This window comes from Papio anubis, chromosome 7 (assembly GCF_008728515.1).
Source record: "Papio anubis isolate 15944 chromosome 7, Panubis1.0, whole genome shotgun sequence".
NCBI lineage: Eukaryota > Metazoa > Chordata > Mammalia > Primates > Cercopithecidae > Papio > Papio anubis.
This window is the reverse complement of record NC_044982.1, coordinates 103,311,020-103,337,301: the sequence shown is the minus strand read 5'-3', so window position 1 is coordinate 103,337,301 and position 26,282 is coordinate 103,311,020. Positions and strand designations below refer to the sequence as shown.

At 51.3% G+C, this 26,282-nt stretch overlaps 1 protein-coding gene across 8 annotated transcripts in view; it reads right to left on the bottom strand.

The window, feature by feature from the left end:
• Positions 1-25,540, bottom strand: part of KLHL25 (kelch like family member 25) — a 36,250-nt gene extending 10,710 nt beyond the window's left edge. For 5 of the 8 annotated variants that reach the window (XR_001904540.3, XM_017960893.3, XM_017960888.3 and 2 more), the window contains exon 1: positions 1,239-4,661. The gene's annotated coding sequence lies outside the window, so the exon portion shown is untranslated. Of the gene's footprint in view, positions 1-446; positions 4,662-10,054; positions 10,553-25,383 lie in introns of those variants that run through there. The other 3 variants (XM_021941863.2, XM_021941861.2, XM_021941862.2) reach the window with 3 other exon arrangements.
• Positions 25,541-26,282: the final 742 nt, after the last annotated feature.

Below are 26,282 nucleotides of genomic sequence, written 5' to 3'. Positions count from 1 at the left end.
AGGTGTCCGGGCAGTGCTAAGTAACGGGTGCCTTTGACCACATTCCACTCTCATGACAGTCCTCTGCAGAAGCTTCTCCTGTGAGTCCCATTTTAAAGCTAGGGAAGCCACAGCTCAGAGAGGCAAAGAAACTACCCAAACCGCCACAGCCAGGATTCTCACATGGGCTGTCCGGCTCTGGAGCCTGATCTCTGTTGGAGGTGACTGATCCCTGCAGGGTTTGCTGTGGACACCCAAGTAGAGCCTCATGTACCCGCTTCCCTGCTCCCAGCAGGCTCTGCCCTGGGCTGGTACTGGCTAGACATCCCCCTAGCCTTGGAACAAGAGCTGCCATCAAGGCCCAAGTGCTCAGTGGAGACATGTTCTCTGAATCCAGGTGTCCCCACAGGGCTCTTCACTTAGCTGGGGGAGGTGATGGCCTGGAGGTGGGGCCACGAGTGACTCACCCTCAAGACCAAGGCAGAGGCCCAAGATGACAGCAGGACATGCTGAACACTAACTGCAATGATCCAGATTTGCCTCAGCCAAAGCAGAGAAACATGCAGCCAGAGCTTCCAGGGTCCCCGATTGACTCCAGGACCCTGAGTCAATGCGACGCCTCCCCTGCCTCCCTTGTCTGCCCTTCTCCACCAGGCCTGGGGACCGGGTGCTCAGAGTGATGGAGCGACGGTCTGTGCCAACAAACAGGTTCACTGCCTGCTCAATCTAGGGGAATTCCAAAGCACTGTCATTATCGTCCAGTGAACAGCATGACCCAAGGCCCCAGTTCAGTACTGAGAACTCAAGGCTCAGCCAAAACTCATGCCTAGAGAAATTATGGCCAACACCTTTGATGCCATCTCTAAGACCACAGCTACCTGCCCCCTGATCTGTGGAAGGAGACTGTATTCAACAAGTCTTCCGATCAGGAATTCTCTGACCACCTTGTCAAGACCCTCACCAGAGTCTCCGTGCAGCGGACCCAGGCTCCAGCTGTGGCGATAACAGGGTTTTTACACAAGAAAAATAAAGTGAATTAAGCCTGGAAAAAAAGAAAAAGAAAAGAAAAGAAAACATGGCCAAAACGCAAACTGCATTCCAGCATTTTGACCCCCTACAAAAGCCTGTGCTGCCGTCTTCCTGCTGGTAATGGGGCCAAGAAAAACAAAAAACCCTAAACAACAAAGTTTTTCATTTTTCATTTTCAAAAGTATGTAACTCCCCTGCCGCCTCCCACTCCAAGTCAATTTTCTACTTACCTGGTAAAGGTAGGAAACGACTTCATGCTTCAATGAAATTGCAAATGAGTGTCCGACTACATGGCTCTCTCTTGCTCACTCCTCCTCCGGCAAAGAGGCAGAGAAGCCACAAACTGACAAGGTTAGAGCTAGGCAAGGTCGCTGCTTTTGGGCTTAGGCAGAGAGGGCACAGCAGCCGTACTGGCCTTGCTGCTTGGGCCCCCAAGCTCCAGGCAGACTGCAGACTGAGGACCTGCCTAAGGCACTGCTGTCCAAACCTGCAGTCCACAGGCCACAGGGCTCCGATGCTATGAGGTTAGCCCTTCTGGGGGTTGAGGCGAGAGCACTGGATGCAGGTCCAGGCTGTATCCTGACTCCACCTCCATCCTGCACCTCACTATTATTTTCTTTAAAGTGGGATCTCTATCCTATGCAGGCCTCCACAACTCACTTCTTGGCAACTATTTCCTGAACGCATCCTCAAAGCTGGGCCCTCAGATGCAGTGGCACAGAGCCTGAGAGGCTGCGCTGACCTGGTCTACGGGAAGCTTTGCCAACAGCTTAGTTCGTGACTGATCGGAATTGCCCAATCTGAATTCCAGACTCTTCGACATTTCCCCAAATCCTGCTGTGATTGCTAAACCCTCACTCCAGTTTCCAAACTCCAGGTCACCCCTTGGTGATCAAACAATTTCCCAAATGTGGCTCTGTCCCCTCCTGCCCCACCCCACAGTGTCAAGACATTTTAAGAGGCATTTGTTGCCTCTGGTCTGCAGACTGTGCTGGGGGAAACATCGAGAGCCGAGGACCAGGAAGAACTCTAGTTCAAGCCCTGGGACTCCTAAGCCCAAGCCCTCTCCACTGAGGTCACGTTCAAGGACCCTGATGCTGAGGTTTGGCCTCAGTTCCATTATCAACACACCTGTGCTTCCCAGGGCCTCCCTGCTCTAGGTCCCTAGGCACCTCATCACACCTGCCCCTGGCCCTGCCGGGAGGGAGGCTGGTTCTGAGCTTGGGCTGAATGGCACCGTGAATGCCTGGGCTTGGACACTCCAAGTGTGGGGCAAGCCCCTCTGGGATTCTTCTTACAGACAGCCCCAGCTGGAATCCCAGCTTCTCACCTTAGTAACTACGGCCCTGGAACCAACACACCTAGAACTAACTCCACTCTGGGCCACTGTGTTAACTGGGCTGCCTGCGAGGGCACCCAGGCAGAGACTCCCTTTGGAGGGGGTTATGGGCAGGACAAAGTAAGACTCAAAAGACCGAGAAGGCCAAAAAGCAGGGCAAATTGAAACAGAGCAGCCACAAAGGTCCAGAGAAGGAGACAGAGCAGCGACCTCTCCAAGCCAACACTGAGCCGCAGCCCAGGGTCCCAGAGCTGACAGATATCCTGCCAAAGTCAGTGCCAAGAATGCCTGCCTGCTGACGCAAACACTGGCAACTCATGTACATACCCAGGCAGGTTCCCACCCCCTTAGACAGCCGCCAGCCTGGGACACCTCTGTGCCAAGGACAGAAGCACCTGCCAGTTGTTTCCCCGGTTTGTCCCATCTCCTTCTGGGCAGGGCCTGCCCCTGAGCCAGTCTTCCACTGATGGCAGCCACTCACTCACCGACTCAGCCTGATCCCAAGTGAGGCACTGGAGCCTCACTTTACAGGCAAGGATGCTGAGGCCCACACAGGTTCTGGGCATGTTATTTGTGTACTGTCTCCCCAACTGCACAGGAGGCCCAGAAAGGCAGGGACCGTGTGTGGTGTTCACTGATGTGACCTCAACACCCAAGACAGACCCCAGCACAGAAGTCACTTGATTTGATGGCATGGACCTGTCCATCTCTTCCTATGTCCATGATGAAGCCCTGAGGCACAGCACACGAAACTCATTCACATCACCTCCACCATGACTGCCAGCCCAGCCACTTTCAAGACTCAGGAGAGGAAGGCCGAGACGGTGGCGAATGCTGCCCAGGTGGCTGCGACACCTGACATGTGGTAGACACGTGGCATTTCACTCGTGCCAACACAATGCCGCCGCCTCCTCCTCGCACTCACACCCTGACTGCTCTCTGGGAACCACCTGCCTCCAGGCAGCCCAGCGGGTGGGATCCCAGGATGGGCACTGGGCCCCGGGGAGCAGGTGGGGTGTGGATGCGAGCCAGGCCTGGCTGGTTGGCTAGTGTCACCTCCCAAACACTGCGATGGGGCCTACACCCGGGACAGACCAGTGGGATTCTCTACGAAGACGTTCCCTGGAACTTTGGGGAACGAAGCAGGCCCTTTCCCCAGGACTGCGGACCGGACTGGACCAGGGTTGGGGGTGGGAAGGAGTGACGGCTGTGTTGCCACCTACCCAAGACAGAAGCCCGCGCAGAGGGCCGAGTGGAGCCCTGTGGTCCCCCAGTCCGCCCCCTTTTGCTGAGGCCTGTCACATAAGGACTCACAGGGTCATCAGTGCCCTGAATTGATGATCAGGGGCTGCCTGTCTCAGTAGGGGGTCTCAGCTGTGTGTGTCCCTCCACCCCTTCCATCCAGCACCCAGGAGGAATAGTTGTGTGTGATTATTTTCAGTTGCTCAAGATGTATGTGTTCAGTATCAGTGGCGTACCCAGCCTCACAGCAGGGCTTGGCGATGCAAAAGCAGCCTAAGCCAGAGGCTCCCCGTGGCAGGGGGTGGGGAGCATGTGAGAGGGCCCAAAAGCAGGCCCCAGGAAGCCTCCCTGTGCCCATGGCCCACGTCTTTGGGGCCATAATCAATCAGACAGTTCACACTGCACTCTGCACAGATCACAGAATTGTTCTGATGACCTAAGCACGGTCCTGAGCTTTGATGGATGTAAAGCATATAGTGTAACTGCACAATGCTGCAATGCCACAAACCAACAACCCTTCACCCTGCTACGAGGTGTGGATCCACCTTGGACAGCGCTGCTCCCCAGGCAATCCTTACCTACAGACTCGGCTAAAATGTACCCGGTAACAATGTGCCCAGCTCCCTTCTCCGGAACATCTTTGGAAAGTTAAATGCATGAGGAAACAAAGTAGCCGAGGGGTGAGACTTTCTGAAGAAAACTTGCCACATTCACAGAAGATTCCAGTGACTGAAAGCGAAAGGCCTATCCTGAGACACACAGGAACCAGGATGTCATCAAACTGCTTTTTCCATGCCACTCTCAGGAAGGCCTGACTTAGTCTGGCCGCAGCACTAACCCCTTCCCACCTGCCTCCACTAACCAAGAGTTAGCAAGGCTCAAAATGAGGGTGTCAGCTCCATCATTCTTCACTAGACGATGGGGAAACAAGAGAGGCACAGGGCTCAGCCTGCATAGTCCCCAGCCATGAACAGCTCAAATCATCTCCGGAGCTCAGGGCCACGGCCAATCCGTATGGCTCCCTGGTACAAACTGAAAACCCTTCCCCACTCCCGCAGTGCGATTCTTTTTTTTTTTTGAGACGGAGTCTAGCTCTGTCGCCCAGGCTGGAGTGCAATGGCGGGATCTTGGCTCACTGCAACCTCCACCTCCCAGGTTCAAGTAATTATCCTGCCTCAGCCTCCCGAGTAGCTGGGATTACAGGCGCCCACCAACATGCCCAGCTAAGTTTTGTATTTTTACTAGAGACGGGGTTTCGCCATGTTGGCCAGGCTGGTCTCAAACTCCTGACCTCAGGTGATCCACTTGCCTTAGCCTCCCAAAGTGCTGGGATTACAGGCATGAGCCACCACGCCCGGCCAGTGCAATTATTTTCGGTTTGCCTGTGTACCTGCAGTGTACCAGTCTCTGGGTTAGCAGGAAAACACCTTTGTAAACTCAGAAAAGCCAAACCTGGTTTTTGGGCTTTTTGACAGATGTGGCTCTGGGCCCAAGCACAAGACTTAGAGAGGAAAATGCAGCTGAAATTCAGCCTGCATGAGGCTGGGTACCCTTATGTAGTGAACAACCTGCACAGTGGTTCACGGCCACCCTGCAGGAGCCAACGCTGACAGCAACCCAAGACACGGCCCTTCCTGGCACCAAGTATGCACTGGGTGCATCGGAGTCAGGATTCCACCAACAATGACTTCATGAAAACACAGAGCTGCAAGGACCTCAACGTGTCCCGTTGCCAGGACTTCCATCATTCCCATTTTATTGATAAGGAAACAGACTCAAGGCCACATTCTCGGAACTTGGGCCTGACTACAGACTCTGAGCTCTTAATTCCTCAGGAAGGCGGACTCGTTCAGTAAGCAGTGGGAGGAAAGGAGATGGAAAGATGAACTCCTCGCTCTCCTGTCCCCTCCTGAGGGTTGGCAGCGCAAGCTAGGTAGGATGTACCAGCCACCCGGCCTGATGTCCCCTGCCTGGGTTTCAGAGGCTGTGGGGGCAGCAACCATGCATGAGGGCACCCAGCCAGGTTGCTGCCTTTCAATGGCCCGTTTAAAAAAAAAAAAGTGGCTGGGCATGGTGGCTCACACCTGTAATCCCAGCACTTTGGGAGGCTGAGGCGGGCCTATTACCTGAGGTCAGGAGTTCCAGACCAGCCTGGCCAACATGGTGAAACCCTGTTTCTACTAAAAGTATAAAAATTAGGTGGACAAGGTGGCATGCGTCTGTAGTCCCAGTTACTTGGGAGGCTGAGGCAGAATTGCTTGAACCCGGGAGGCAGAGGTTGCAGTGAGCCAAGATCATGCCACTGTACTCCAGCCTGGGTGAAAGAGAGACTCTGTCTCAATAAATAAATAAATAAATAGCAAAAAAAAAACCCTTTATGCATATTTATTCAATATTGTATGTATCTTGTTATTTAAAATGTAACTGATCCAAATTATTTATATTTTTCAGTGTGCATATTTATTTAGTTTGATTTTATTTCATCTTTTTATTGTGAAAAGATCTGAGACCGGGCGTGGTGACTCATGCCTGTAATTCCAGCACTTTGGGAGGCTGAGGCGGGAGGATCATGAGGTCAGGAGATCGAGACCATCCTGGCTAACACGGTGAAACCCCGCCTCTACTTAAAATACAAAAAATTAGCCAGGCGTAGTGGCGGCGCCTATAGTCCCAGGTACTCGGGAGGCTGAGGCTGAGGCAGGAGAATGGCCTGAACCCAGAAGGCGGAGGTTGCAGTGAGCCGAGATGGCACCATTGCACTCCAGCCTGGGCGACAAAGCGAGACTCTGTCTCAAAAAAAAAAAGATCTGAAACCTGCAGTGAAGTCACAAGAATTGTGAAATGGCACCTTCTGGTCTCAGGTGGACAGTTTGCTAGGCAGTATTCAGATCTCCTAGCCCGCAGCCTCACCCCCGCTTCCTTGCCTCATTTTGGCCCCCATGCCTCCCGCACAGGAATGGGCTGCCCATGGGGCAGTTCTAGAATGGAGCAAGGATCAGGGAAGGCTTGAGGATGTTTGCTTCAGACAATGCTTGGTAATAAATGGGCTTCCCCTTCAGGCAATCCCATGAGGTCCCTGCATCAAACAGCTCCCAGCCAGTGCCCACCCCAATAGCACAGAACCACAGCCCTGCTGCAGCCTCTGACAGTGCACGTAGTGAGACCACCTGGCTTCACCTGCTGTTCTGAGGTCAAGATCAACAGTGCCAACAACCAATGCTCTCAAACTTGTGTCTCCTTCCCCACCCAGACACAGACACAGTCTCCCTTGTGGACAATGAATCAGAGGACTACTCTATACACGGCTACCCGTCAGCCTGCAGCCAAAGCCTGGAAAGTGAAGGGAGGTCCCGACAGACCCAGAGGGCCGGCCAACGTTTCAGTGCCTTCTCCACATGCTCCAGCCTTTTTTCTTAACGCACCCAAACATTAAGCACACTTGAAGGGCAGCCACTTTAACTTCCAGGATTGACCTCCGAGTCCCAGGGTGACCGCAGCCTCTGGTCGCCAGGGAGTGGGAGCTGTGATTACAAGTTGAGATGGATGCCTTCTCCACTCCAGAGGAATGGGTCGGGCAGTGCACCATGCTGGGTCCTAAACAGCTTGGTGAAGCTCTTCTTCACAAAGAAGGCACAGAACAGGAGGTAAGGGGTCAAGGCCTGTGAAACTGCTGAAAGATGAAGCAACACTTGCTGCTAAAAATGAATAGGGGATTCTGTCCAGGAAGGGAGCCAAATCAAATGCACGACTATCATGTAGCTGATACTGTGCTAGGCATTTTACATACAAAATTTAATCCTCACAACCAAGCTCAACATGGTTATGATTTTCTGTCTTAATCAGGACAGACAAGGTTCTATCGCAGCAAGGAACAACCCCCAAATCTCAGCAGCTGTACAGGAGAAAAATTTTATTTCTTGCTCATACTATTAATACATGCATCATGGTTCAGGCGGTGATGAGTGTGCTCATCAATCCCACTCCTAGGAACCCAGATGACAGAGCTGCCACCATGTCACCAGTCACTATGCCACAGGGCGGAGAGAGAGCTCTGGAAAGCATAGCACTGACAATTAAATGCTTGGCCTGGAAAAACACACAGCACTTCTATTCACATCTCACTGGCCAAAACCAGCTACACGCCTTCACTCACCCACCAGAGAGCCAGAAAATCCAATCCTGCCATATGCCACACTATTTCTGTAAAAAATTTACCGATAAGAAAATAGAAGCTCGCAGGTTAATGATAATGGCAGCAACAGTGCTAATCACACTTGCTTAGTACGATATGCTGGGCACCATCTCAGCGCTTCGTGTGTGAACTCACCTCATCCCTACTCAGCCTTAGGTATAATCATGGTCTGCATTTCACAGCTTAGGAAACTGGGCAGGGGGATGTTAGGCAATTTGCCCAAAGCTACGCACGGAGAGGGGGCAGAGCCCAGGGCTCTGTCTTGTTGAGTCTGTTCCCACAACTACACTATGTGAGCTCACTGGCCCAAGACTGGGGAAGGGGTGGTGTTCAAATCCAGGCCATCCCCCTCTTTGCTGAGCACCAAAGGGGACAGAAGAGAGGTCTGTGGGGCCTCAGCCCTGTGTCCACCAGCAGGTCCCAGCACCAGGACACTGTCCTCTCCGTCTACCCCTTAAGCAGTCCTTCTCCACCAGCTTCTGTGCAACCAGGACAGTGGGATCCTGAAGAGGATTAAGCTCCCAGGCCCCATGATATCAACTTCTCTCCTGTGGGTCACTGGTCCTAGTAGGCAGCAGCCTCTGTGATCACATGGGGAATCAGGATTGAGAAAGTTCACCCTAGAGAAAGGACCTATCCAGGACTTGCCCAGCTACTCGAAGGCAACGTATGGATTTGGCCAGCTCCTCACCAACAATTTTTTTTGTTTGTTTGTTTGTTTTAAAAGAGAAGCCATCTTGCTAAGAGGAGAAGCCAGCCGAGCCCTCGCATGGGAGGAACTGTCCAGGCCACACATCCAGCCCGGGGCAGGTACAGATAGAAGCAGCCATGGATGGGCAGCACCCGCCTTTCTGCCCAGCATCCTGTCTTCTTGAGTGGGAGCTCTGCAGACCAAGGGAGAGAGGCCAAGAGCCTCACCCAGGAGCTCCACTGTGTTGTCTTTTACTGACATAACAGTGAGGAGCAAGACAGAAAAGACACTAATGCCCTAGAACCACACCGCCTGACCAGGGTGAGCAGGGAGGAGGCAGTGGATGGGGACACACAGCTTAGTTCTTGGGGAATGAAAAACTCTTCTTCATCGTATGTATAAGGCATAGATATATACGTGGTATTAAAATGCAATGAGGAGGGTGGGTGTAATTAGGAAAAACATGTCTAAAAAGGCTTAGGGGTGGGGGGTGCCAGCAAGATTGAGAAACACTGCAAACACAATGACTATTTTCACTTTGGCTTATTATGTTCAGCTTTTATCCCAAAACAAACACTTTGAAATTACTGCAGTTACGGAATACTATTTTACACTGGTTTTACCTCAACTTTTCACAGTTGCCATTTTCCTACCCTTCCCTCACTACTGAACAAAGACTGATCAAGGGTCTGCCAAGTGCAGACACTGGGGACCCAGCCTTCTGGAGCCCTCACGAACCTCAGTCTAGTGTCTTTGTGGTTGTCAACTGTAAACTGTAATGTCCATGGAAACATCACTATGGCTTACGAATCCATTCACCCATAATTTTCTGAATTTTTATCCAAGGAAAAAATAATGCCTTTTGCTTCTGTTGGTTCACTGTATTCTCTTGAGATAAATCCTTTCGAGAAAATTTTTTTTATGTCACACTGTCCTAAAAGTTCTATTTATCAGGTAGGCCACCCGCAAGCCACACTTAAACCACCCTGCAACGAAGAGGCTTCTTTCAGCTCAGGAAGGGGTGGTGGCCCCTCTAAATCTGCCAAGGCAGATGGAAGGTGCCGCCTGGCTTCTACCTGCCGCATCCCAACCCCCTCAGCCTGGAGGCGCTGCTCAGGCTTTCTCTGGACCCCAGAGCTGGGAGTCATCTGCAAGCCCAGCTGCTGCTGCAGACGGGAGTAATGTCCATAAAATGGACTCCACTGCTCTCACCACAGAGGGGACAAAGAACTCGGCACTCAGGTTCACCCACCTGGTGAAGTAACTTGTTTACTTCCACTTATCCAGAGCAAGCCAGAGAGAGAAACAAAGAAGGGCAGCAAGACTGGCTCCCTCCAAAGCCAACATGGCCCCCTGAGGAGGATTCCGCCGCTACAGCACGACTGGCCTTTGTAAACAGATGCAGTCTGAGGACCTGGAGGGAGGCTGTCTCTCCTCCTCTCTGGTCCCACAGATGGAGCCATTAAAAGCACTGTGGCCTAGATATCACTTTCAATGAACCACCAGGAGTGACAGTCTTGGAAGAACACAAACATGCAGAACAGAACAAAAAATGAACACAAGCCAAGCACTGGCCACTTACTGGTAGTGAATTTCTTTCTCCCTGTTCTCCAGAAGCTCTGTTCTTCTCCAGGCTGTCAATGCTGATACTGAATCAGAATGAGAATGCCTCTCAATTCCCAAAGCCCAAGATACAACTCTTCCTTTACCCGCTGAGAGAGATGAGAGCAGGGGGAGCATAGCTGGCACAATCTCCTCAGACAACAATTGGGCAACATCTTACAAAATGACAAATGCATGTGCCCTCTGCCCCAGCATTTCCACTCCTAAAAATTTCCTTTCCATCATGCCTGCACGTGGTTACAAAATGGTTACATGCCGCAGCATGGCTACAAAAGGAAGGGCTGCGAACAACCACAATGTTCACAAATAAGAGGCCTGGTGAGATAAACTTGGGCACCTGCACAGAGTGGAGTACCACACAGCTGTCTAAAAACACCAAAGGGGCCGGGCAGTGGCTCATGATTGTAATCCCAGTACTTTGGGAGGCTGAGGTGGGTGGATCACCTGAGGTCAGGAGTTTCAGACCAGCCTGGCCAACATGGTGGTGGCAGTCACCTGTAATCCCAGCTACTCAGGAGGCTGAGGCAGGAGAATCACTTGAACCCAGGAGGTGGAGGTTGCAGTGCCAAAATCGAAGCATTGCACTCCAGCCTGGGCGACAAGAGCAAGACTTCGTCTTAAAAACAAAAACAAAACAACTGGCTTTCTCCACTAAAATCAAAGAGCTGTGTATCAGATGTTACTTTTTTCTTTTTTGAGATGGAGTTTCACTCTTGTTGCCCAGGCTGGAGTGCAATGGTGCAATCTCGGCTCACCGCAATCTCTGCCTCCCCGGTTCAAGCAATTCTCCTGCCTCAGCCTCCCAAGTAGCTGGGATTACAAGCATGTGCCACTACGCCCAGCTAATTTTGTATTTTTAGTGGAGACAGAGTTTCTCTATGTTGGTCAGGCTGGTCTTGAACTCCCAACCTCAGGTGATTTGCCCACCTCAGTCCTCCAAAGTGCTGGGATTACAGGTGTGAGCCACCGTGCCCAGCTCAGATGTTGCCTTTGATATGTGTGAAAAACCAGACTATTCATACACACACACATATATAATATAGACACACCTACTGGCACATGCACAAACTCTCTCCGGCAGGCTATGTAAGAAATTGGTTACTGCTATGGCGGAGAGGAGAGCAGGGGAGACTGTTTTCACTGCACACCCTTTTGACCTATTGAACTCTGTGTCCAAAGTGGTATTATCTTCAAGCACCTTGCTGTATGTGAGCCTTTGTGCAGGAGCCCTATCTATATTCTTTCATTCAATCCTTTCAACATCTTCACAAGGTCTCCCTGTCCTGGTTGTACAGATATGCAAACTGAGGCTCTGAGAAGATAAGCAACGTGCACACATCCTTAGTTTGGCTGGAGCCAGTACTCAAAGCTGTTTCACTCCAAAACAGCAAAATGTGGGATATTTATGAAGATGAAGCACACCAACACTGCGTGTGCCTGAACAGAGGCATGCTATTACAAACTCTTGATTTCCCAAGCCTCCCGCTGCCACAGCAAATCTATGCCTGTCTTCCCGGGCGTCAGGAAAGAGGACAGCACATGGAGATACACCTCCCTGCCAGGCTCAGCACTGCATACTAGGCGGAGGACTAGAGCATACAGAGCAGGCTCCCCCTGTCCCACCCCCCGACATCTGCCTTCCTCTCTGCCTGGGACATCCCCACGTGCCGGCGCTCCCACCTCTGCGCTGTGAGACCTGTGCCTGGGATTCATGCTCAGTGCCTCAGTTTCCTCATTTGTGAAACAGATACTAAAAGAATTACACCAACCCCAAAGGACTGGTGAGGGACTGAAAAGGGAAGGTGGTGTGCAGAGCCAGGCACAGGGTCCGACACTCAGCTCCCGGTTTTCAGGGGCTTTAGATGGTACAGCTTTTCTCAACAACTGCTTGGTCCCAGGATCTTTACAACTGAAAAATAACTCAGGACCCTAAGGGGCTTCTGCTTATGTGGTTTTGCCTATTGGTATTTACCAGAGTTGAAATTAAAACTGAGCAAAAAACTATGTTAATTTAAAATAATAAAACCTTCACATGTTAACATAAATAACAAATGTTTTTCTGCCGCCTAGGCTGGAGTGCAGTGGCATGATCTCAGCTCACCACAACCTCCGCCTCCCAGGTTCAAGCAATTCTCCTGCCTCAGCCTCCCAAGTAGCTGGGATTACAGGCATGTGCCACCACATCCAGCTAAGTTTTCTGTATTTTTAGTAGAGACGGGGTTTCACCATATTGGCCAAGCTGGTTTCAAATTCCTGACCTCAAATGATCCACCTGCTTCGGTCTCCCAAAGTGCTGGGATTACAGGCGTGAGCCACTGTGCCCAGCAGTAACAGGTGTTTTTCATAAATCAATTTCCCAAGAAAAGATAAATGTTTCAGGTGATGGGTATCCCAGTTACCTGATTTGATCATTACACACTGTATGCTGTGTATCAAAATATCACAGGTGTCCCCAAAATATGTGCAACTGTTACATGTCATTTTTCTAAATTATTTTTTGACCAAAAAATCAATTAAAACAATTTTTTAATTGAAGATAGTGGCTGGATTCTCATATCCGCTTCTGCATTCAATCTGTTGAAATGCATTGTTTTGACTACACAATATAAAGAAAATCCAACCTTACACAGATAGTTGGAAAAGGGAGATTGTATTTTCAGATCATTGTGGATACTCTCCTTTGATACTACACTAAAACTTGACAAGTATAGTGCCTTAAAGGTTAGCTGCAATGTGACATCCGAGCCCGTATCAATGAACTTTTGTACTCAGTGGCATTCCCATCTGACAGCCTGTCCTGCACTTTGAATGGATTGTTTACCAATGCTTGATTTTGTAACATCAGGCACCAGCCATTTGGAAAACATCGGTTCACTGAGTTATGCACTCTGGAGAGAATGAGTGAAAAAGACAAACAATGTTTTAGTATTACCATGAAAATAGTTTTGACCTTGTGGACTCTCCACCAAGAGAATCTCAGGGACACCCAGGCCACACTTTGAGAACACTGGGGTAGCAGATTTTTCTTTTCTTTTTTTTTTTTTTTTTTTGAGATGGGAGTTCCGTTCTTTTTGCCCAGGCTGGAGTGCAATGGCGTGGTTTTGGCTCACTGCAACCTCCACCTCCCGGGTTCAAGGAATTCTCCTGCCTCAGCCTCCTGAGTAGCTGGGATTACAGGTGCACGCCACCATGCCAGCTAATTTTTTGTATTTTTAGTAGAGACAGAGTTTCACCATGTTGGCCAGGCTGGTCTTGAACTCCTAACCTCCAATAATCCACCCGCCCTGGCCTCCCAAAGTGCTGGAATTACAGGTGTGAGCCACCACGCCTGGCCAGAAGATTTTTCTTATCCTCCACACTAACCGCAGTTTTTTTCAAGAACTCAGAAAAAGAAACTTCTGTAGGAAGCATGGGGGCCTATGCAGGGGGTCTCCATCCTGTTTGTTCTACAATGCAGGCACTACAGCCTGCTGTCATTAGAGGCAGCTGGACCCAGTACCCTCTCACCCACTGCTGGCTGTCTCCCTCTAATGAGCTGGCCCTGCCTGCTCCTCCCTTCATTATCAAAAGCCTTCTCTCCCCCACAGGACCACCTCATCCTTCTCCAAAAAAAACAGACCTCAGGGGTTTGCAGAGGGCAGGCCCTCCAGTAGCAAAGTACAGGGGCCATGAGTAGACAGCTACACTTGGGCTTTGCAGTTGATAATTCTTGGTCTCTTGAAATTACATATGTATGTGTATTTATAGCAAAAACATGGGTGCCCATAAATAGCCAGTCATTCATGCACACATTTTTAGCATATTGTTTAGCCACCAAGTTCCACTGCATCCTCCTTCCTGGGACCTTGCATTGGGGTTTTCCTTCCCAGTCTTGCCACCACCACTGCAGGCCAGGTTATGGCCAGGCCCCTGAACCCTCTCTTCCCACACCTAACAACCCAGTGCCAAATTGTGAGAGCTCCTGCTCAAAAGCCTTCAATGATGCTTTCACATCCAAGCTATGTTCAATCGGTTCCCTTTCCAGCTTTGTCCCACTCCCAGCCCCTCTTCCTCCCTCTCTCAGCTTTAACTCTCCCCCTCCCTTCCCCTCATTCTCCCTGCTCAGCCCCATACCCTCCCCTCCATAATCTCTCCCTTCACAGCTGCACCCCACTCTGGATTTTATATTTGTCGGTCATGTAGATGGCCTTGTCCATAGTACATGCTCAGAAAATGAATGTAGTAAATACACTGAAATCTGAGCACCTACAATGTGGCACCCCATGCAGCGCACAGGGCATATGGCATGCAGTAAAGAACATCATTTTGTCGTGTCTCCTAGAATGAGCGTTCTTCTGCCCTCTGTGTCTTTGCTGCAGCACGGCAGCCTTTCTTCTACTGCTGGACTGCACTGTCCACTCCTCAGGTCACTGTGTATTGTGCCCTCCTCTGTACTGGCAGCTCAAGGACAGTGTTCTGTGTCATCTTTGCTACCTAGAATCGATTAGATGCTTAATAAATACTGCTAAATGAAACGGGGATTAGCCACAATACCCACGGGAGAAAGAATCAAAATGATCCAGAGATCTGTTAGACCCACGTGAGAGTTCCCTGGTGCCCGCCTGGTACCTGCCGTATTATTTGCAGGATAATCAACATATACCATATTTAAACATTTTATTTATTATTTATTTTGAGACATAGTCTCGCTCTATCACCCAAGCTGGAATGCAGCAATGCGACCTCAGCTCACTGCCATCCTCTGCCTCCTGGGTTCAAGCTATTCTCCTGCTTCAGCCTCCCAAGTAGCTGAGATTACCACGACTGGCTAATTTTTGTATTTTTGTTTGTTTGTTTGTTTGTTTGGTAGAGATGAGGTTTTGCCGTGTTGGCCAGGCTGGTCTCAAATTCCTGACCTCAGGTGATCCACCCGCCTTGGCCTTCCAAAGTGCTGGGATTACAGGCGTGAGCCACTGTGCCCGGCCATATTTAAACATTTTAGGCCAGGCGTCGATCTTAAAGAAGGGAGATTATCTGGGTGAGCCTGATCTAGTCAATAAGCCCCTTAAAAGCAGAGTTGGCTGGGACGGTGGCTCATGCCTGTAATCCCTACACTTTGGGAGGCCGAGGCAGGCGGATCACCTGAGGTCAGGAGTTCGAGACCAGCCTGGCCAACATGATGAAACCCCTGTATCTACTAAAAATACAAAAAATTAGCCAGGTGTAGTGGTGCACACCTGTAATCCCAGTTACTCAGGAGGCTGGGGCAGGAGAATTGCTTGAACCTGGGAGGCAGAGATTGCAGTGAGCCGAGATTGCGCCATTGCACTCAGCCCAGGCAACAAGAGTGAAACTCCGTCTCAAAAAAAAAAAAAAAAAAAATTGCAGCGTTTTCTCCAGCTGGTCCCTAAAGTAAAAGTCAGAGATTCGAAGCAAGAAAGGATGTGACACATCTCTGCAGGCTTGAAGATGGAGGGCATTGAGACTGGCACCCGGCTGCGGCCAGCAAGGAAATGGGGACAGACTTCAGTCCTACAACCATAAGGAACTCGATTCTGCCAAAAACCTGAGCCTGGAAGCAGATTCTTCACCAGAGCCTCAAGAATCCAGTCCAGCTGCACCTTGATTTTGGACTTGTGAGACCCTAAGTAGAGAACGCAGTCAGGCCAGCCCAGACTTCCAGCCTACAGAACTGTGCACTAATCAATAGGTACTGAGTAAGCCACTAAGCTTGTGGTGATGTGTTATGCTGCAATAGAAACCAATATAAGCCCCATCTGGCCTCTAGTCATAATGTATAGACATTAAAAACACACCAGGTAATCATCCAAAAGGTGCAGAGACTACTCACGCTTTCTGCATTTTCAATTCCTGAACATGTGATGCTAGAGAGCAGAGACTGATGTATCTCTACATCAGAGACTGATGTATCCTGGTCCTTAGCACAGTGGGTAGCACAGAGTAGGTTCTCAATCTCGTTTAACAAAGTTTCAACTTTCTGGGCAGTCAGAACAACATGGCTTACAGTTTTGGAGCTGCCCGGCAGCCAGGTACAATTATCCGGGCAAAACCCAGCAAAGTCCTTTTTTTCCCCCACCTAGAGGAAACTCCAGGCACAGGAAGTGGTTCAGACAAAGCCGCCCAGCAACCAGGGTAGGTGTGTGTCCACATGCAAACGTGTCTTACTTTGTACAACACAGGACCATGTGCAGTGGCCCTGCCTCAGCCCACAGCAGCCTCCCAGGGCTTAGCTAACCAGCCAAACCCTGGCATTTTGCTTGTAATTGTACCTCCCAGTAAAAAGTCCTGGTTGGAGTGGTAAAAATAGCAACTGCAACTTCCTGCAACACAGATATACCAGTTGATGCATGAAAAGAAACCTGGTGATCCGACCTCACTCCAACTCAGCGAAATGCCTTCAAGCTGTGCTCAGAATGGCAGTGGGACAGGAGCCCAGCAAAGGCAGCCGACTCACCCCCCTGCCCCAGGAGAACCCATGCAAAACCAGCTCTAGAGTGAGATGCTTCCCTTACTCTCTTAATGAAACACCCAACTCTCAGAATCAGCAGGTGTCTAATAAATGCAAAAACTGCTTTCAGTGAGGCCCCTCCCCTCTCCCTTCTGCTCACTAGCTGCAGAGGTATAAAGGCAGCAGGCCTCCCTACCAAGCCCTTTGAGGGTCCCATTGTCCCCTTGGTTACCCTCTCCCTTCCCCTACCTACATCTGTCCCTGAGACTGTTCCAAGTAGGTCAGGCTGGCTGGGATCACAGGAGCCTCCTCTGGAGCTTGGTTCTGAGTCATCTCCAGGGCAGCAGGGGAATCATGGCCAAACCTGGATGTTGCTTCCTGAAGGGTGAGGAGAGCCTGGCCAAAACGTCCCCAGGTACCTAACCCCAGCAGTAATGAATTCCTCTGGGGCCCAGGCCATGGTCAGCAGTTCCCTGGCTCCTCTATCATGGGGCCTGATGCCTCCTGGGACCACACAGGCAAGTAAACAGGGTTGAGTCTGTGGTGGCCACTGCCCCTTTCTGGGTCTTTTTCTAGACCAGCTAGGGAACTCTCTCTGTCCTCCTGGCTCATTTCTTTATTCCTGCAGACAGGTGACAGATCACTGACTGGGTCAGCCCTCTGTGAAGAGCTCTCAAGCCCAGCCAGATGGCTCTCTCAGCCAGGTAAGGTCCCGTGCATCTCTGGGACAATAGGCAGACACCTCCCACCTAAGGCCAGCTCCACTGCACATGGGCAAAGTCACCCCAGCTCCTCCCCTGTATATGCTGGCTGTTTAGAAACACCTGAATTCATTCAAATGTTCCAGATACTTCCATTTCCCTAGTAAAAACCATGCCTCTTCATGTTTGCTGAGCTTCTCAGCATAAAATGAACTTTTAGGAACATTTTCCCATGTAAAAAATACAGCAGCCTAGTGGTGGGCAGGGGCGGGCAGGGATTAAACGGCCTCATTTCACAGATGAGTCCCCAGCTGAGGTCAAGAGACCAATAAGAGGCAGAACCATCACTCAATAAATTTTGATCTTCTGGAAAGACAAACGTGGACTACAATCAAAGGACAAAGCCTGAATAAACTTTTTTTTTTTTAATGGAACAATGAGATTCCACTGCCCCTGCACTCCCCCGCCCCCCTGCCTCCGCTGCCCCATCACATTAACTAAAACTAAAAATGTGGATAATACCAAAAATTTGGGGGCTGGGAGCAGTGGCTCACGCCTGTAATCCCAGCACTTTGGGAGGCCGAGGCAGGCAGATCACCTGAGGTCAGGAGTTTGAGACCAGCCTGACCAACATGGAGAAGCCCCGTCTCTACCAAAAATACAAAATTAGCTGGGCTTGGTGGTGCATGTGTGCAATCCCAGCTACTTGGGAGGCTGAGGCAGGAGAATCACTTAAACCCGGGAGGCGGAGGTTGCTGTGAGCCGAGATCACACCATTGCACTCCAGCCTGGGAGACAAAAGCGAAACTCCATCTCAAAAAAAAAAAAAAAAAAAAAAAAAAAATTTGGTGAGTCTGTAGAGAAATGGGCACTCAGGCACTATTATTAGTGGGACAGTAAACTGAGTAAGTCTTTGTAAAAGGCATTTGGCTTTGACAATGAAAATTTAACATCATCACACTTGCTCATAAAGATGCATGATCAAGGACACACAAGATTTCATTGATCGTACAGGGAGAATGAGGCATGACCTAAAGTCTCTCCTTAGGACACAATGAGAGGAAATGATGGTTTGGCTGCAGTGTGGAATATGACGACACTGTGAAAAAAAGCTCCACCACACACTAAGTGGTATAAGTTGTAGAGTATTGAGTATGATTCAAATTACATAAATGCAAAATCTACACATACAACGGAGGACTAGAAGGGTATGCACCCATCTGTGGACAGATACAAAGGAGAGGATGGACCCTCACACTGTGCTCCATCTTTTCCTATACTTTTCATTTATAAAGGAAATCCTAGCTGGGCGTGCTGGCTTGCACCTGTAATCCCAGCTACTTGGGAGGCTGAGGCAGGAAATCGCTTGAACCCAGGAAGTGGAGGTTGCAGTGAGCTGAGATCGCGCCACCGCACTCCAGCCTGGGCAATGAGAGGGAAACTAGATCTCAAGAAAAAAAAAAAGGAAATTCATTGATATATTATTTAAATCAGAGAAAAACAATAAAATGAAAGAGAACAACGTTATCCTTAGTCTCCCCCTGTACCAGAGGACTGCAGATAGTCAGGGTGTGGCGCCTCTCTGTGCCTCATGGTGTCTTCGTCCGCAGCCCACACAGGCCCAGTCTTTGCACAAGCTGTGCTCCCCACCTGGCAGGCCTTTCTCTGATCCTCCCACGGCTGGCTCAAATGTCACTACCCCAGAGAGGCCTTCCTTGACTCCTCTTTGGAGGGCATCCTCACTTGACCATCTTCCCACACCTCCCTGTCTACTTCCTCTGCAGCTTCATATTTTTGTCAGTCTGTTGTCTGCCTCCCTCAGCTGAATGTGGGATCAGGAGGCGGCCGGGGAGAACCTCGCCTTGTTCTCCACTGAATCCCAGAGCCTGGCAGAGAACAGATGGGGAAAAAAAAATTCCCTGGACACATTTGAAATGAGGAAACCAACAGTCCACTTCCTCACCTCATCAATGAGGAAACTGAGGCAGACTCTCAACATGCCCACTATTGAGACTCTAGCACTGTGCCATACCACCTGTCTGCCTCCCACATCAGACACTGAGCTCCCAAGCAGGTGCTCTTTGAACCTGACTTTCTTTCCTCAGCTTCTACTCCAGGGCGAGCCATTCAGAAAACTAAATAAATGTTTGTGGCATGAATGGAGCTGGATACCTTTCTCCCTCAGATTTCCAAGCCTGTGAACAACAGAGGCATTCACAGGTTAAGGGACTTGCTGCCAAGGTCTCACAAGCTCAGCTAGAGTGCAGAATATGAACTCTGGGCAATGGATGGAATCGCCATAGTTTTCTACAAAGAGAACTGCTTCATCTCTTGGCCCTCACTCCTCTCACAAATTGGCCTGGCCAACAGCAAACCTGGCTGGCAGCTTGTCCTGCGGTTTGAATGAGCAAAGCTTCTCCTTATCTCAATTAGGAAATTAATTATGCTCAGCCTAAATGGATCTGTGGTCAGCCTCTCCTTGGGGGCCCAATGGGAACAGGCAAAAATGTAAGCAAGGCTTTTTTGTCTCCATTCTTTCCTTGCATCCTACTCCTCACCACATGGCTGATGGTGGAAGGCTCCTCCTAGCAGAGGTGGGTGGGGAGTGGACACCTAAGGTGAATATGGCCCTTGGGCTGGTGGCAGCAGGCACAGCGCTCCCACGGCCTGCTCAGCTCTGCTTCCCCGTGGGAGGAGTCATCCAACTGGTCTTGCAGGCTGGTGTTCAGCCGCCTCCTCCTGCCCCACTGGGCTCCCTCAAGATCCCCTTTTTTTTTCTTGAGACAGAATCTTACTCTGTTGCCCAGACTGCAGTGCCATGGTGCAATCTCGGCTTACTGCAACCTCTGCCTCCAGGGTTCAAGTGATTCTCCTGCCTCAGCCTCCCAAGTAGCTAGAATTATAGGCACCTGCCACCACGTCCGGCTAATTTGCTCAAGATCCCCCTTGCTCCTCAGAGCTCGTTGTCCAACTCTCTGCTGGGAGGTGGCCCTGGCTCTGTGCCCAAGGGACATCCCACTAGGGAGGTCTCACCCTAGCCATTCCAGAGGGGGTCATCCTGGTGCTCCCATGAACTGCTGCCCAGCTCCCTGCCCACAACCAGAGCGGCAGCCTTGGGAAATGAGTAACCCATACACCACCTTCTTTTGAGCCCTCGCCTGCTCCCCTAAGCCCAGCCTGGTGCTCCCTGATGCAGTCTTCTGTCTCCACCACCCCTTCGCAGGAGGCCCGAAACTCTGAGGCAGTGGGCAAGGACAGGGAACTGACGGAGGCTCAAGAATAGCCCCGTCCCTTTGGAGTTACTGGGAAAATCTGAATCGAGTCTCCAGGAAACTAGGAGCTTGCTTACGTCACCCCTCTCATTCTACAGGTGAAAAAACTAGAGAAAGTAACTTGCCCAATTCCCACGGCACACATCCGAGGCAGAGCTGGAACTAGAACCCCATTCCTGACGACTTTTTTTTTTTTTTTTGAGACAGAATTTTGCACCTGTCGCCCAGGCTGGAGTGCAATGGTGCGATCTCGGCTCACAGCAACCTCCGCCTCCTGGGTTTAAGCGATTCTCCTGCCTCAGCCTCCCAAGTAGCTAGGATTACAGGCATGAGCCACCACGCCCAGCTAATTTTGTATTTTCAGTAGAGATGGGGTTTCTCCATGTTGGTCAGGCTGGTCTCAAACTCCTGACCTCAGGTGATCCGCCCGCCTCAGCCTCCCAAAGTGCTGGGATTACAGGCGTGAGTCACCGTGCCCGGTCCATTCCTGACTTCTAAATTGGCCCCTCTGTATTCTACCGGCTGCTCAAGCTCTTCCTGACCAGAAGGGCTAAGCAAGTAACTCAAGCCTTATAAAACAGCGGAATACCAGAGCTTGCAAGAACTTTTGAAATTCTATAGCAAAACATTTAATAGAAGTATTATACAGGAAAGCAAATTGAGGCTCACAGAGGTAAGGGAACCTGCAAGGCGTCACACAGCCAAGCAGGGGCCAAGCAGGACTCCCCTACTCCAACTCAAGTGCTCTTTCTGCCAACAGGTTCCAGATCTGAAGGTTCTAGCTACCAGATGGTGAAGACACAGAGTTGGCCTCAGACCTTGGTCACACTGAAACAAGACGTGGCCCAGGTGAGCCTCATACAGACTCTGTACCCAAGTCAGGGCACAGGAGACCACTGTGGGAGAAAAGTATGGCTGGGAAGATTTTTATGTATTTGCAGAAAATTTGGTGCAATTTCTCAATGAAATTGATTTCTGAGACCACAGAGCTGCCATTAAAGAAAGAAAGAAAAAAAAGGCCAGGCGCAGTGGCTCACACCTATAATCCCAGCACTTTGGGAGGCCAAGGCAGGTAGATCACGAGGTCAGGAGTTCAAGACCAGCCTGGTCAACATGGTGAAACCCCATCTCTACTAAAAATACAAAAATTAGCCGAGTGTGGTGGCGGGCGTCTGTAATCCCAGCTACTGGGGAAGCTGAGGCAGAAAACTGCTTGAACTCAGGAGGTGGAGCTTGCAGTGAGCTGAGATTGCACCACTGCACTCCAGCTTGGGCTACAGAGTAAGACTCTGTCTCAAAAAAAAAAAAAAAAAAAAAAAAGGCCAGGCACAGTGGCTCATGCCTGTAATCCCAGCACTTTGGGAGGCTGAGGTGGGCAGATCACCTGAGGTCAGGAGTTCAAGACCAGCCTGGACAACATGGAGAAATCCCATCTCTACAAAAATACAAAAATTAGCCAGGCATGGTGGTGTGTGCCTGTAATCCCAGCTACTCAGGAGGCTGAAGCAGGAGAATTGCTTGAATCCGGGAGGTGGAAGTTGCAGCGAGCCAAGATGACACCATTGCACTCCAGCCTGGGCGACAGAGCGAGACTCCTTCTTAAAAGAAAAAAAGGTCAATACATACACACGTATCCTTTATCATCCAACAAGGTGCTGGGGCAGGGCTTGGAAGGAAAGGTTTAGCAATAAGAAAGAGTGTCAAGAGAGGGACGGGGCAGGGGTAGGGGGAGGTGACTGGGGGCTCAGGGGAGGGCTGCAAATCAGCTGCAGAGCAAAAGCACCCAAGCTCAATTCTACACCCAGAGACCAAAACCAAAAAGGGAAAGGGGAGCCTGGCATGACTGACACCCATTTGGTGCCAGACCCCATTCTAGGGGATTCTGCATAATATGGTGGTTAACCTTCACCATATCCCTGAGAAAAGCTAACAAAGCTCAATGACGTTAAGGAACTTGATCACAGACCCACAGCATTTGAGCACCAGTCTGGTGCCAGAGCCCATGCTCTTTCCACTGCTCCTGGGTTAAAAGGACTTAACAGGGAGCCCTTCCTATCCCTAAACCCCCTCGCTTCCCCACCTAATCCCACAGCACCCCTTCCCCAGCTCCTAACAGCCCCAGAAGGACCTGGAGGCAGTATGGGATGATGATGCCCTGAAGATGACAGGTATCAGCTTTTGACACCCTTAGGCTGGTACGGCAATGAGGTGGTCCAGGAAAGGGGTTGGAACCTGCTGTAGGGGCTGGGCTGACTTCCATCAGCTGGGGATAGCTGCTGATTGATAAGTCCTGCTAGGATGCTGTGACTGAAAGCTGTGGATGCTTAAGTTCTCCCTCCTCCCTGCTCCCCTGCACCTCCCCTCTCTACCCACAGATTGTTCCAACTAAGTGTTTCCTGGTGGGGAAAATGCTTCAACAGCCTTGGCTGGCTGAGGCAATTAAATTATGAAATTTACCACATTAGATGAAAACCAGCATTTCAATCAACCAATTCATTTGTGTCTGGCCACTGTGTTTTCTTGTGCCAGCTCTGCCCACACTGGCCAGGCTACGCCTACACTGCCTGCTAGTACAGAGGGACTAGAGGCTCAGACAATGGGCTGGTCTTTGGGACCAGGGGCGTAGGTTCTTCCAGGATCCCCGGAGAAGAGAGGCTGCATCCAGAAGCCATCCAGCTTCCTGCAAATGCGCTGGACTGCTGACTGTGCGGCCAGACACGAGGGACGAGAGCAAACCTTCCACCACATCCCACTTGCATTCTCCATGGCCTCAACCTGTGCCTATCTTGAGGTTGGCAATGAATTGGCCTCTAGGAGAAGTGTGGGTGAGAGACAGGAAAAAGGTGGCTGCCCTACACCTGGAATCTGGGCTGTGACATGCCTTTCCCATCTTAGTCAAGGCATCCTCTCCCCAAGAAGCCTTGCCCACCTGTGTCTCCTCCGCTCCTCTTGCTACCTCTATCACTACAATGTGTCATGGTTCCTAATCCACGTGCCAGCACTCCCTTATGTAGGTGCTCACTAAAGGAAGAGTCTCCAGCACCTAACCCAGGGCCTGGCACACAGCAGGTGCCCACTCAGGTCTGTTCAAACAATGAATGAATGAATTAATCAATCAGTCACAAACCACCCACTAAGTAACACTCTCACTCATACTACCCTTCCCCCCTGCCCCCGCCCAAGTGATAGACGGACGAATCAAGCTTGCTTTTCACTGGGTAATTGTTCTCTTTTCTTCCTGCTCTCTTCTGCCCACACGGGGTGCCCGCAGATTTAAAACGCTATTAAGGGGCATCGGGCTGCAGAACCTGCTTCCGATGTGGAGCATACAGCTTGCCTTCAGCGCTTCTCTCCGCACCACACACATAAATCCAGCTGCAGCTCAAGACCCCAGGATGAAGGTGTCTTCCATTTCTGCTTCCCTTTTATCAACCTCCCTGGAGCCACTGCCTGACAAATGACTCAAAACTGAAATAGCTGCCGGGCCAGAAAAAGACTGACTCCGTCAACCTTCACAGGCACAGCTTGGGGACCCAAGGGCCTCCGGTCTTGGGACACCAAATGGACCCAGAGGTGGGGTAGACTGTGTCCTACTCTTCCCCAGACCCCCAGGCAAGCCTTCACCAACATGCCAGGAATCCTCACAGCTCAGATCAGCACACTGAGCATCAGTTCCTCCTATGAATGGGGAGATTGGGGCCCAGGGTCCCAAAGGGCTTGGCCCCATCACAGTCACTGGAATCTGCTCCAGGATACAGACCGTGGGATCCTGCCTCCTCTCCTGGTGCCACTGCTAACTTACTTCCCTTCCTCCCTCTATTGGGCCGACAGAGTGGAACCAGATGGTCCAGACACCTGGCATTCTCTGCCCTGACTACCGAGGAGAGTCAAAGCCCAGCCCGCCCTCCCCAAGGTCAAAGCCACCGGGATCCAGCAGGACCCAAGAGCGTCCAGATTAAATCTGCAGGGGCCTGGTTCCGCCCCCTCACCCACAGTTCGCGGGGTCAGGCCTCTAGAGAGATTTTTCTTTGTTCAAAGACAATGGGAATGCACTTTGGGGGCTTAGAGCAGCAACACAAAAAAGTATCTGGTATCTCCCGGGCACAAGCCCCCAAAAGAAAAGCTTCTAAAGCAACTACGAAAGAGACAGGGGGAGTGGGGGCGTAACATCGCGCGGTGGTGTCTCGGAGCCAGGGCAAGCGTGGGAATTAGAGTCAGGCTGGAGGGCTTGCTCTGGACCTGCCAGGCTGGCCGCCACCCAGGTGGACAGGTGGGTGTGCCTTCGAATGCGACCTTTCTCTGCCGCTGGACAGTTCTGCAAACCGAAACGAGGGACCCTGGCAGGGGGAACGTGAACGGCCCGGGGCTCCGCGGCCAGGCCCGCGCAGACCCTCCCCTTGTGAACCCCGGGTTCTCGCTCTGCGCCGGGCAGGCAGCCATCCGGCCTGGGTGTCCAAGGCGCGGGGCATCGCCGCTCGCGTCCTCAAAGACAAGCAGTCTCTCTGTCCAGGATCAATAGTAATTTTTTAAAAAGAGAGTCTGCGGACTCAATGAATCAACCACTCCCTGGGGAAAGAGTAGCGGCTCCCGCGCGCAACATCCATTTGCCAAACAATTCATTCCCTCGCGGAGAGCTCTCGGTGAATTCCCTCGCGGAGCCGCGGGGTGCCGGCCGGCCGCCGCTCCCCACCATTGTCCCAAGGCCCCCGCCCCAGCCGTGCAGGCTCCTCCCGGGACACACAGCCCCGTTGGGGCTCCGAGCGCTAGGTCCCGGCCCGGCCCGGGGGTGGCGAGTCCCCAGCGCAGGGAGCGGGGACGCGGGTGCAGCGGCCAGAGCACGGCGCCCCCGCCCGGCCTGGGTACTCACTGCCGGAGGCGCTCCCCGCCGCCGCCGCCTCAGAGACCACCCCTAGCCGCCCGCGCGAGCTCTGCAGGCCCCGCCGCGGCTCCCGTCGGCCGGCTCTCTACAGTCCAAAACGCTCCCGCTGCGGTATAGCCGAGGCGCCACCAACAAACTAGTTTCTCCGGCCTTCCCGCCCCGCCTCCCGGCCCGAAGCGCAGCAGCCAATCAGAGGCATCGCCTCTGTGACGGATGGGTAGCCGAACCCTTCAGTGCAGCCTCAGAGAAGAAAGGGGTGGGCCCCACGCCGCGCCGGCCCCGAGGGGGCAGGGGGGACCGGGGGCGTGGGGGGGCCGGGGGCGGGGAGGGGCGAGGAAAAGGACTTCGACCAGATTCTTAAAGAGACAGGCGCCTGCCCACCCCAGCGGCTCAAGTTTGGGAACAAAACGCGACGGTGTTCTAGAGCTTTCCGGAGGGAGCATTGTAGATTGCATATGCCTCTTTTGTGTTCGGTTCACAAGTGTTGTAGATCTCTTTAGACTCTGCAGAACCACACTTGCCCGAGTGTTAATGAAACCCTTTCTTTCACTCTGGGCTTGTTTGAATGTTTGGGACTTTCTGCAGCCCCAAACCCCACCTGTACTTGAAATCTGTATTTTTCGGGGTATTTCAGCTCCTCTCTCTGTGTTATTTCTCACTAAACTCCTTTTGTAAGCCAGCCTTTAAATGTTCATTCATTCATCCATCCATCCATCCAATAATTTCTTCCAGGAACGTTTCCTGGACGCCCACACCATGCACTCGTCTCGGAGGGGGAGAACGGTTTGTGATTCCTCGTCCTTTTCCCTTCTGACTACTCCTTCAGCTTGCTGTGTGTGTCCAATCTCATCCGTAAAGCGGCAGATAAAAACTCTTCATCGGATTAT